This window comes from Magnolia sinica, chromosome 9 (genome assembly GCF_029962835.1).
Source record: "Magnolia sinica isolate HGM2019 chromosome 9, MsV1, whole genome shotgun sequence".
Taxonomy (NCBI): Eukaryota; Viridiplantae; Streptophyta; class Magnoliopsida; order Magnoliales; family Magnoliaceae; genus Magnolia; species Magnolia sinica.
In genome coordinates this window covers 11,368,044-11,381,292 of record NC_080581.1, presented here as the reverse complement: position 1 = coordinate 11,381,292, position 13,249 = coordinate 11,368,044, and the positions used below count along the sequence as shown (strand labels likewise).

General features: G+C 36.5%; 1 protein-coding gene across 1 annotated transcript in view; it reads right to left on the bottom strand.

The window, feature by feature from the left end:
- Window positions 1-13,249, bottom strand: part of LOC131256887 (uncharacterized) — a 73,217-nt gene that overhangs the window by 22,447 nt on the left and 37,521 nt on the right. The window lies entirely within an intron of this gene.

Genomic DNA, 13,249 nt, shown 5'->3' with positions numbered 1-13,249 from the left:
ATCTACATTCTTAAGTGCATACTATTTAGTCATAAATCAAAATAATTAATCAATATAATTATATCCAAATTTACTCTTTATAAATTATTTTGAAATCATCATATGTATTATTTTATAAAATTAATATTTTTAATTTGTTAACATATCCTATGCCCAATTCTTTTCTTCATTGTTGTAACTTCCCATGGAAGACTAGATTTAGAAGCCCATGTGGGGCCACTGTGATGAATTTGCAACATCTACACCGTACATCCATTATATTGGGGTAGATCTAAAAATCAAGCGGGATAGATAAAAAAAAATTAGGCCTTTCACACAACATCAAAATTAATAGACAACCTATGGCATGACTTAGTGCACTGGTGTGGCCCAACTAGTTACTAGAGTAGCTTGATCTTCATAACAAGTGAATATCATGGTGTGGCCCACTTTTGCATAGATATGATGTTCTATGTATGTGATACATTTGGTAAGAAAGAAATGATGATTAGCAAAAGTTCAGATCCAACTATTATATGTGATATTTTTTCAGTTGACAATTTTTTTCCCAATGATAAAAAAAAAAAAAAAAAAACTAAATAAGATTGCTTTAACAAGGCAATTCACTCTCACTTTTCCTATTTATATTTCAAGCAAAAGCTCTCTCTCTCTCTCTCTCTCTCTCTCTCTCTCTCTCTCTCTCTCTCTCTATATATATATATATATATATATATATATATATATATATATATATATATATATATATAACCTACAACATAATTGACCTATTCTATCCCATCTGTTTGAATAGATTTAGTCCACCCATTTCATATATACTATTTATTGATGATATCATCATTCTATTCGCTAATGACTTCATCCACAACTGATGGTCCTAAAAAGATATTCTTGATTTGCATTGCCAGCAGGTGCCAGAAAAGATTAATATTCACAAGATCTCAATTACTTTTCTCATAACACACACTCTTAATTAAACACATCATATCATGTAAGCGTAAATAAGAAACAGTCCTAATTATTAGGATTGTGAGTCTATTATTAAGCAATTGAACTTTAATTTGCCAAATGGAAAGTCAATACCTTATACTTGGTATCATTTGAAACCATGTGAAATTGTGCCTAAAACATCTAAAACCACTTGGTGGGGCCCACTTGAGCTTTTGATATGGCTAAAACTTCATGTGACCCCTCTCATAAGTGGGATACATACAATGGACGGGTTGGATATCCCAACCACATCCTCATGGACCTATAAACGAACTTGAAGGTTTCGATGCGTGGTTGTCAACTTTCATTTTAGTGTAGCCCCCCTGGCTTGATTTTAGGCTCATGGCCTACCATGAAAGGGTAGATTTGATCATGGACTGGATATCCAACATAGATCATGGTGGGACTCACAGAGCTCAACCTCATAGGAAGCACCCATAAGATCAGCATCCATGGTCATCTCGAATTCTTTTAATCCAAAGAAGTCTTTGGGTGTGTGTTGGTTAGGATTGATGCTTTATTATTATTATTATTATTATGGACATGACTTAAGCAGATTTAGTTAGGAACTTTTTAAAAAAAAATTCTATTATTAATTAAAAAAGTTAAATAAGTTTGATGCGAAATATACTATCAAGTCTAACTTAATTATTTTTCATAAAAGTAAAATATTATTATAGCTAATGGATAAGTTGGGAAAGCTTATTCCATAGGTCATTATATATCGTGTGATCATTCTCGAGCATGTGATATTATCCCCACATGTGTGGAGTGTGTGTATGTGCATGCATACATAGGCCATATCTAGAACATCAAGCTTAGATCTTAGTGTCTGGTATTAGCTTGTACTTCCTAAACTTGCTATAGTTATACATTGACTTGAGAAGACCTGGTCTTAATAGGGATTTAACTTGTATTTTATATATATATATATATATATATATATATATATATATATATATATATATATATATATATATATATATATATATATATATATATAAAGTAGATCATGGTGTATTGGGTGGTTGATTAAATTTGCCCCAAAGATTACGATTTTTAACAATTGATTTGCAGTCCTTGCATGCTCAGAATTTTATCAGAAATCAAAATGATTGAGTTGGCCAAATTTGCTTTTATAAATTATTTTAATTGAATAATTAATTTTTGAAATGATCAGTTATAATTTATTGATGTAGCATACATCCACTTCTTCTTTTCTTTGTTATACTTCCCCATGAAAGAAGTAGACATAGGGAGCCCTTGTAACAAAGGCTCTACAGAGCCAAGTTCAAGTTGATAGGCCTACCAATGGATTTGAACTTTACCAAGTATAAAAAGGTGAGACCCAAATCCAACTTCTTAAAAGGTCCAAAGAGTTAGACCTTACTCATTTATGTTGAGCCCTAATTATCCTCTAGCAAGAAAACTCACTCTAATCAAAGCTCTCGTATCAACCTCCCTTACCAATTCATGTCTACTTTCCAATTATCATCCTTGTTATTGATGGTGATCCACTAACCTAGATAAAAATTTTCAAGAAATTGAGCTCAACAACCATTGATGTAAAATGCATTATTTATTAGAACAAGATATAATTGGAATGCAACTCTTTCAATCCAATGAATTATTTTATGCTTAATGAATAAAATATGACGAGTTTAATGTAAAATACTTAAATTGATCTATAACTCAAGTGGTAGACTGAGTGAAGATAACTTGATTTCAACACTAAGGTCTTGATATCAATTCCCAAGTGGGTGCGGCAAATAGTGAGATTTGTATACTAATGCGTTTATGACTAATGGATAATTTAGGATAGCTTATTCCATATATCATTATACATTGATTTACTAATATATGAGCCTTTTAGGTGGATTATAGTGTATTGGGTGGTTGATCAAGTTTCATGAAAAGATTAAAATTTTTGACAAATGATCTACATTCTTAAGTATATACTATTTAGTCAAAAATCAAAATAATTAATCAATATAATTATATCCAAATTTACTCTTTATAAATTATTTTGAAATCATCATATGTATTATTTTATAAAATTAATATTTTGTTGACATATCCTATGCCCAATTCTTTTCTCCATTGTTGTAACTTCCCATGGAAGACTAGATTTAGAAGCCCATGTGGGGCCACTGTGATGAATTTGCAACATCTACACTGTACATCCAGTATGTCGGGGTAGATCTAAAAATCAAGTGGGATAGATAAACAAAATTAGGCCTTTCACACAACATCAAAATTAATAGACAACCTATGGCATGACTTAGTGTACTGGTGTAGCCCAACTAGTTACTAGAGAGCTTGATCTTCATAACAAGTGAATATCATGGTGTGGCCCACTTTTACACAGATATGATGTTCTATGTATGTGATACATTGGTAAGAAAGAAATGATTATTAGCAAAAGTTCATATCCAACTAATATATGTGATATTTTTTCAGTTGACAATTTTTTTCCCAATGATGAAAAAAAAAAAAACAAAAAACTAAATAAGATTGCTCTAACAAGGCAATCCACTCTCACTTTTCCTATTTATATTTCAAGCAAAAGCTCTCTCTCTCTCTCTCTCTCTCTCTCTCTCTCTCTCTCTCTCTCTCTCTCTATATATATATATATATATATATATATATATAACCTACAACATAATTAATACTTCAATTAACCTATTCTTTCCCATCTATTTGAATGGATTTAGTCCACCCATTTCATATATACTATTTACTGATGATATCATCATTCTATTCGCTAATGACTTCATCCACATCTGATGGTCCTAAAAAGATATTCTTGATTTGCATTGCCAGCAGGTGCCAGAAAAGATTAATATTCACAAGATCTCAATTACTTTTCTCATAACACCCACTCTTCATTAATACATCATATCATGTAAGCGTAAATAAGAAACAGTCCTAATTATTAGGATTGTGAATCTATTATTAAGCAATTGAACTTTAATTTGCCAAATGGAAAGTCAACACCTTATACTTGGCCACACTACCATTTGAAACCATGTGAAATTGTGCCTAAAACATCTAAAACCACTTGGTGGGGCCCACCTGAGCTTTTGATGTGGCTGAAACTTCATGTGACCCCTCTCATAAGTGGGACACATACAATGGATGGGTTGGATATCCCAACCACATCCTCATGGACCTATAAACAAACTTGAAGGTTTCGATGTGTGGTTGTCAACTTTCATTTTAGTGTAGCCCCCTTGGCCTGATTTTAGGCTCATGGCCTACCATGGAAGGGTAGATTTGATCATGGACTGGATATCCAACATAGATAATGGTGGGACTCACAGAGCTCAACCTCATAGGAAGCACCCATAAGATCAGCATCCATGGTCATCTCGAATTCTTTTAATCTAAAGAAGTCTTTGGGTATGTGTTGGTTAGGATTGATGCCTTATTATTATTATTATGGACAAGACTTGACAAATTTAGTTAGGAGCTTTTTAAAAAGTTTTTATATTATTAATTAAAAAAGTTAAATAAGTTTGATGCGAAATATACTATCAAGTCTAACTTAGTTATTTTTCATAAAAGTAAAATATTGTTATAGCTAATGGATAAGTTGGGAAAGCTTAACTTATATATATATATAAGCCTTTTAAGTAGATCATGGTGTATTGGGTGGTTGATTAAATTTCCGTCGAAGATTATAATTTTTAACAATTGATTTGCAGTCCTTGTATGCTCAAAATTTTATCAGAAATCAAAATGATTGAGTTGACCAAATTTGCTTTTATAAATTATTTTAATTGAATAATTAATTTTTGAAATGATCATATGCCAATCTTAAGAAATCAACAGTTATGATTTATTGATGTAGCGTACATCCACTTCTTCTCTTCTTTGTTATACTTCCCCATGAAAGAAGTAGACATAGGGAGCCCTTGTAACAAAGGCTCTATAAAGCCAAGTTCAAGTCTATAAGCCTGCTAATGGATTTGAACTTTACCAAGTATAAAAAGGTGAGACCCATATCCAACTTCTTAACAGGTCCAAAGAGTTAGACCTTACTCATTTATGCCGAGCCCTAATTACAATAATAGTGCACTAATTCCATACATTTGGGAGGGAAAATGGTGGTCGTCCGCATGGTTCTATTAGCTCAAAAAGAGTGATACACGTGGGGCCATGGTTTGGTGATCCAAACCTTTAATGTGATGGGATGAGATACACATCTAATAGTCTCAATTCAAGTTAGGGCATGTTTAGATTATCAATTATCATGATCATGTATAGGAAAAGCACAGTCATTATCATTTTCGCATTGCCAAACCGAATGTGAAATTTGTTAATCAAATGCAAATGTTTTCAAAAATACGTTAAAAGAATTTATAATTATTACACTTTTTCTAATATATTTTTGAATATTTTAAATCCTAACAAGTAATATTATGTATAAATGTGATGATTTAACATTAAAATATGAAAAAAATACAATCATTATAATTTTATTGTTAATAAAGCAATTATGTAATCATACAATGTTGTTAGGATAATCGCTGCACTTTATCACCATGATGTATGTGTTTCATCCATGCCGTTCATCCATTTTTACAGATCATTTTATGACTTGATCCCAAAAACGAGAGGAATATAACTCTAAGGTGGACCACACCACAGGAAAAAACTAGTGATTGAATATCCACCATTAAATCCTCCTAAGGCCCACTGTACTGTTTATTTGACATCCAATATGTTGATTAGGTCATTCTCACCAAAAAATGAAGCTGATCCAAGCATGATAGAAACAGGTGGACGGTTAGAAAACTCAGCCGTACATTATTTTGTAAACAGTGGCCCACCTGACCAGTGGACCTACCTGTTTCCTGGGCCAGGGCAACTACACAGCAGTACACCTCGGATGGATGGATTGGATCTATGTGCCATGATGGCGCGTTTGCAACTGGCAAGATGCATCGATTCAATCGATATTTTGAATCCTAACCGTCTGCCTAGCCCCTTGAAAATGGATGGTTAGAAACACAAATGATCAACGGCCCACCAAACTTCCTCATTCGCTAGGCAGAAAATTATCTGCTGGTTGGTTAAGATCATCTAATCCGTGTGGTTGAGCATCTGATGGATGGCTGGGATCATCACCAGGTGAAATCTACGGTAGATCTTGGTGTGCAAGACCGATCACTTAAACTCTTCATACTGAAATTTGCACATATATTCGTGTCCCAGATCCAACATCTGGGCCATCCAAAGATCTGGGCCATCCATAAGGTGGGATCCTTCCATGGAAAGATTGGACCGTGAAATAGGATCGATTGATGATAATGCATCCTACGAAACATGTGATGGCCAAATCGCCCTGATTTTTTCAGGCCACAGCTACATACGGTGGGACCCACCTCTGAATGACTCGGATCTAATGAGTAGCCGCTCTTTCCCAACACACGTTGGTAGGACCACACACGATGCAGTCCTATCAAGATCTTTCACAATGCCCACCGGGCTGGCTGTTTGGATGAGCTGGATGGTGGGCCTGCCACGTGTGAACGTATTGCCTGGCCCATCATAAAAAATTCAGTTTTTAGGATACATTTGTGGCAAGGATGATTGTTATTTATTTTGAACTTTATCTTCACTTTTTCCTGTACCGTGGCCCATTATAGTTTTAGATTTGCATGGTTTTTGGGTTAATGTAATAAAATGAATAGGGGTCAACGGATATAACGTGAGTGAATTTCACATAATCACATGTTTTTAGATTTTTGGTAGTATATGCACATTCCAACACTGAAACTGAGACCATTGCAGGCCATTAGCCTTTGGGTTTATGAGTAATCTTCCAATGATTCAAATCATTTGTATGATTGGTAATACATTGTATAGGGAATACATAACTCTAATGTTGTAACGTTACAAAACCAAGATGATAAAAGGTATACAATACTCATTCTTAGTCTCTTTTATAAAAAAAAGATTTAAAATAATAATAATAATAAATCAATTAATATCACTTCTCTCCCTGTGTTATACACAAGCCACGCCCACTCATAAATTGAGAGTTTTGCCAAAAAAATATACCAATAGATATAATGACTTTATCAAATAGATTTGTCCTTACTCACCTTAAACGATTTTTCAAATATTAAAAAGAGTATAGTATATATTTTAAGAATTTGTATTTGGAACTACTCCCCATGAACAGATTGATCATTAAAAGCTAAGAACATATTCAAATCTAAAAACCCTATCAATCAAATAGAATCATCCTTCCAAGCCTATGGAGTCGTTGGAAAGAGTATTATTTGATATGCATTACCAATCACCATAAAATATATGTGAATTGGAACCACCAATTGTCTTTGACAATCACTAGTTGTCTTTGAAAGCCCACCGGATGTAATAGAAATCCACCAGCTTACTGTTTTGGAATGCATTGGTGGAGAGGAAGTAAGAGACATGACCTTTACGTGTGAATTGGTGGTGATCATAATACATGTGAATTGGATTCACATGCTTTTTATGTGATTTCAAAACACAATACATGTTAAATGGATTCACATGCTTTTTATGTGATTTCAAAACACCCCTTTTTGGGGTCTCTGATGTGAATTGAATTCCAATTCACATCAATTACACTATATCCCAAATGCACCAATTCACACCGCTTGCATGCTCTCAAACGACTGCTAAATCTACTCATGCACTGAATACTTGTTGGGCTGGAGATTATGTTATCCTTCGTGTGTTTTAAGGATGAAAAACAATCAGATACAATGGCTGTATCATATGTCAGAGAGTTTATCACCTACATGCAAGGTACCAAAACTAGTGTCACTGTACCATATTTCACCACCAACATGCCACTTCTTTGGATGTTAATACCATTAAAACGGTATAACACAGCATCAAGATCACTTGGCCAAAAAAAAAAAAAAAGGCCAATCCAATCATAAGGTGGGCCACACTGTTGGAAGCAATGGAAAACCGATGGTCTGACTCAACATACAGGAGAAATCCACCTAATAAGAGGATCATGGTGAAGCCAGTTACTTTCTTGTAACTGATTTCCGAAAAAGGGGGCATGGTACAATACCATAAGTTACGATACAGTTTCCTGTAGGTGATCAGATCTCCATATCTTATGTTAAGACAAGTTGTTTTCCACTGAGTTACATATGTAGAATCATAGTGTCTTGTAACAGCTGTAAAAGCCGTTGTGTAAAGGTAACAATAGCAACCGTTACACGTTATGGGGTCGTAATGGCAAACCAGAGAGAGAGAGAGAGAGAGAGACCGTAATGGCCGTTATGGGGGGCCATAATGGCCATTACAACCTGTATCGTAACATAACGGTGGTGGCCATTATGGCCACCGTTACCATTACAGAATACCTTGTGTAGAATATACTATCGGTACAAACAGGAGGCAACACCATGATGGCATCTTTGGCCTGATGAGATGAGTTCCACTCATGTGAACGGATTGTCCAAACGGATTGCAAGCTGTCTAGCAGAACTCTATCCTGTAGCCGACTCCTCCAAAGTGGCTCTTCCCCAAGAAGGTGGTGAGGGTGGTGGTTCCATAGATCTAAGGGGGGATTATTTGATACTCTGGCTGTGTATGACACTTGATACCCAGGTACAAAGAAATGGTAGATGTAACATATATTAACTCAAAGTAAACAGACTAGATTGTGAAACCCACTGTCATCTAGTTACAATCTAAAACCAGAATTTTAACTATCCTAACCTCTGATCTGTGGACACTTTTTTTTTTTGTGGAAATAAGACCATTGGATATTTTTTTTTGTTTTTAACTGTCCAATAAATGTCCACCAATCTAATAATTCGATGACCAGATAAGAGTAATATTTTGTTCATGATATATCTAAACTGGTACCCATAATTTCAACAAATTAGCTTGAATTGCTTGCATGCTACATATGCAATTTCTAAATAATTTATAACTGCCCGCATATCATCCATCACACCATGCCAGAGTGTCAAAGTATTTCTCTAGATCTAATGGGTCTTCCCACAGATGGTGGACACTCAAAACATCTAGTAGATTAGAGGATCATGACCCAAAATCTGAAAAATGATGATGATGATTGATGGTTATGAAGGCTCCCTGGATGTGAATGCCCAATCTTCAAGAACAGAGGATTCCCATCCCAAAATATGAAAATAATACTTTATTTTACAATGAAAATAATAAAAAATAACCCACCAATCAAAAGAAGAAGAAGAAATAGTGACATGCCTGATCAACCCAAACCGGTGACTGAACTGAGTCCCGAGCCGAGTCTTGGTTTTTGAAATTATGCTTCCGCAGGTCTCTCCCACACATTGGGTAAATAGTTTCCCCTCCGGAGTTAAGATCCAGCCATTGATCATCCCTTGGGATGATGGGAGATTCCTCCGCAATGGCTGTAAAAGGATGTTGCATCCGTTGCCAGAGTAGTCTCTTCCTGATCAAAAGAACCATCTCCGGTTCCTCTTTACACCATACGCAAGGGATGGCTGCATGAAAAAGATGCAACGGGCGTCTTCATAATAGAGTTAATTGCTGAACTCTTTATGGGTACAGTTCTGCTGAGGCGTAACTCAGATGGGTTGGGTCAGGTTGAGGCTCAACCCGAGCCCAATCCAACCTCAAGAGGACCCAACCCATAATTCAACCTGATCTGAATTCCAACTAGAGCTGCACGACCCTAACCCAACCTGAAATCCTCTACACTCAACCCTAAACTGACCGGACCCTGACCCAAATACGTGTTATTATTCCCAAACCGACCTAACCCAACCCGAATTTGCTCATCCCAATTTCAAACTGGCATGGAGTTTTCCAACCCAAGTCAGATGCACCATATCTCAGACCCATAACCTCGGTCTCCCCAGTAAAATATGGCATGTATCCATGCGGACCTTATCACACCATACCTCAACCTTGTACTCCACCCAATATAAAAAGAAAACTGTGCACCTAAAGTTAACCCAAACTTCTCCGCCTTTCCTTGAACCAACAAATCTGGTATAGAAGTAGATGCTTGTGCTCTTTAAATTTTAATTTCTATCTCCATTTCTTGCGAGACAATGTTCTCACCACTCCCTAGGGGTGTACATCAAGTCGAACTGAGTCGAGCTGGCCTCAGCTCGACTCGGCTCGGCCACTAGCTGATCTCAGCTCGAACTCGGCTCGGCTCGGCTCGGTCCTCGAGCCTGACTGGCCAGCTCAGCTCGGGCCAGTTCGAGCTGAGTTCGCCATTGCAGCATTTTCACAAACACTTTGACTGCACCTTCAAAATCTCACTGTAATTGAGACAGCAGCAATGGTTTTATAGGTATTTTATCAAACACTTTCTAAGCAACATAAAAATCAAGAAAAAAAGGGTGTTGGTTTCATACACATACCTTCCTTGCCACCAGTCACACTTCTTTGAGTCATTTCATCAAACACTTGGTGAGCAACATCAATATCAAAGCAACCGAGTCACCAAAATGGTTCGATCCGAGTTCAATTCAAGCTGGGTTCGATCCGAGTCGAGTCGTGCTAGGGCCAGCTTGAACTCATTTTCGAGCTCAAAAAATCAGCTCAACTCGGCTCAAACTCAACTTCAAACCAAGTCGAATCGAGCTTTTTGAGTCGAGTCGAGCAAGCTAACCGAGCTAGCTCGGTTCGTGTACACCCCTACTACTCCCCTGTCTATCAAAATCGTGCATATATTTCCACTAGAAGTGCAAGTGGTACGGAAGACATTGTGTCACAAAGATTGCCCTTCATTCATCACCCGAGGCGTCAAAAGCATAATCAATTGGATAACCAACGACTCGCCCCAATCACTATACACATATATTACTTCTTCTCCAATATATGCCCCATCATCATATGCACATTCTACATATTCTTTATCATCCTCGATTTTCAAAGGGTCGAGAGTGGCGTCAACATATTCTCCTTCCTTAACCAAATTCACTTTAACTATGGATTGATGTTCAAGATAGAGAAAAGAGCGATGTCCCAGCTACCCACACTTAAAAGTATCCAAAAAGAGTGTTGTTTTGCCCTGCCTTAGGTCTCTAGCGCCTTGTCCATAACCACCTTCCCCATGTTGGGGTTTGGTTTCATTGTTAAGCATTGGCCATCATCCCTTGACCTATGGAAGGCTCTATGGTTGTCTAATTTGGAAAGTTAGCATGCTGCCACATTGTTGAGGACGATCCCTTAGGACACCAAATCGCCTCCCAAGTCCCTAATTAATGATCTCCTCAACTTCTAATAAAGTGTATATGCATTGGACATCTCAAATACATCTTGGAAAGCCAATTCCATACCTCGACATCATGGACAGGGTTTCGTGAGTATGAAAACCATTGAGATATCTAGAAATATTTTGGTCTTCATAATCATGAAACCCTGCCCATGATGTCAAGGTATGGAATTCCTCAGTTCATGGATTTATTTTCTTGATGTATATTGTGACATCTTTTGATAGAAATCACGGATTCACAGGTGTAAACTTCCTCTTTAGTTTCTCTTTCATCTTTTACTAAGAATTCACTTTATTCTTACCTTGGCAAATTTGTTTGGCTTGGAGATCATCCTACCATGCTAACTCATGACCAGATAACTTCCTAGCTACTAACTTAACCTTCTGATTGTCCGCAATTTCCTCATACACGAACACCTTTTTCCACCTTCCTTAGACAATTGATGCAATCGTCAACATGCAAATGACCATGGAATTTCATAATTTCTACCTTAATTCCGAGCTCTCTGCAATTGAAGGATTCAATCATTAGTGTCTTCACAAGTTACGGCCACCCGTTATTGGTTGGGACCGTTGTGGGGACCTTCCCCTACATGTCCATGTATTCCAACTTCGGTTTTTAGATTCCCTCCACAACGGACCACACCCACTTGATTAGTGAGATTCCCTACCATATGCATGAGTTGATCTACTCATTTTATGAGTGTGTGGATCAATTGGGTTACTTGCGCAACTCTTCATTTGTCACCCCCTTCCATCAAGAGATGATGCAGAGACAAAAATATCCAAATATAACCCACTTTAATACCAAGATAGTGCAACTCAGTTATTGAGTTAACGGAATCTCGATACATGAATTGTGCAAAGAATTGGACAAGAGCACACCCGCAAGAATATGTGTGTGTGTGTGTGTGTGTGTGTGTGTGAGAGAGAGAGAGAGAGAGAGAGGTAGGTTAATTCGATATCAAACTTCTTCTCTTACAAATACCCAAGAAAACTCACAAACTGAGAAAATGTGGAGTGGCTACTTCATACACCACCATCCATTTTATAGACCCCCAAGACAATCTACCATATGCGTGAGTTGATCTACTCATTTTATGAGTGTGTGGATCAATTGGGTTACTTGCGCAACTCTTCATTTGTCACCCCCTTCCATCAGGAGATGATGGAGAGACGAAAATATCCAAATATAACCCACTTTAATACCAAGATGGTGCAACTCAGTTATTGAGTTAACAGAATCTCGATACATGAATTGTGCAAAGAATTGGACAAGAGCACACCCGCAAGAATATTTGTGTGTGTGTGTGTGTGTGTGTGTGTGTGTGTGTGTGTGTGAGAGAGAGAGAGAGAGAGAGAGAGATAGAGGTTTATTCGATATCAAACTTCTTCTCTTACAAATACTCAAGAAAAAAAAAATTTCCACAAATGCTTGATTTCACGTTTGGAGTGCAACATTGCAAGCAATTTGGAGAAATTTCAAATTTTCCCCAAATTGGACCACCTACACTCAAATTTTGAAATTAAAGTGTTTGCGATGATCATTTCATCAAATACTCCTAAATACTTCAAAATAGTCTTAATTAACAGTTGGTTGAAAGAACATTTCAAAAAAAAAACATGCAGAACCAATGGATATTGAAATAAAAGCTCCAACTCCATGATTTTCATGCAAAACATGAAAAACCAATGGATTTATAATCATTTGACATTGATTTAACAAAATTTCAACAAAAAAGAGATCGGAAATTGAAAATGCTCTCCCGACAGAACATGTGGGATATATCGGCACTACCTGTACGTTTTGTATCGCACGGGTGGGATACAAGATATATCGTGGAATATATCGGCCAATTTCGTCGATATTTAAAACATTGGTGACAACATAACCTGAAGAACCAAATTTCAAATCCTAATCCCAATTTTTAAATCAACACAATCCTAAGTCGACCACTAAGTTATATATCAAGCATTTGAAGAACTGATCATTATCAAGTT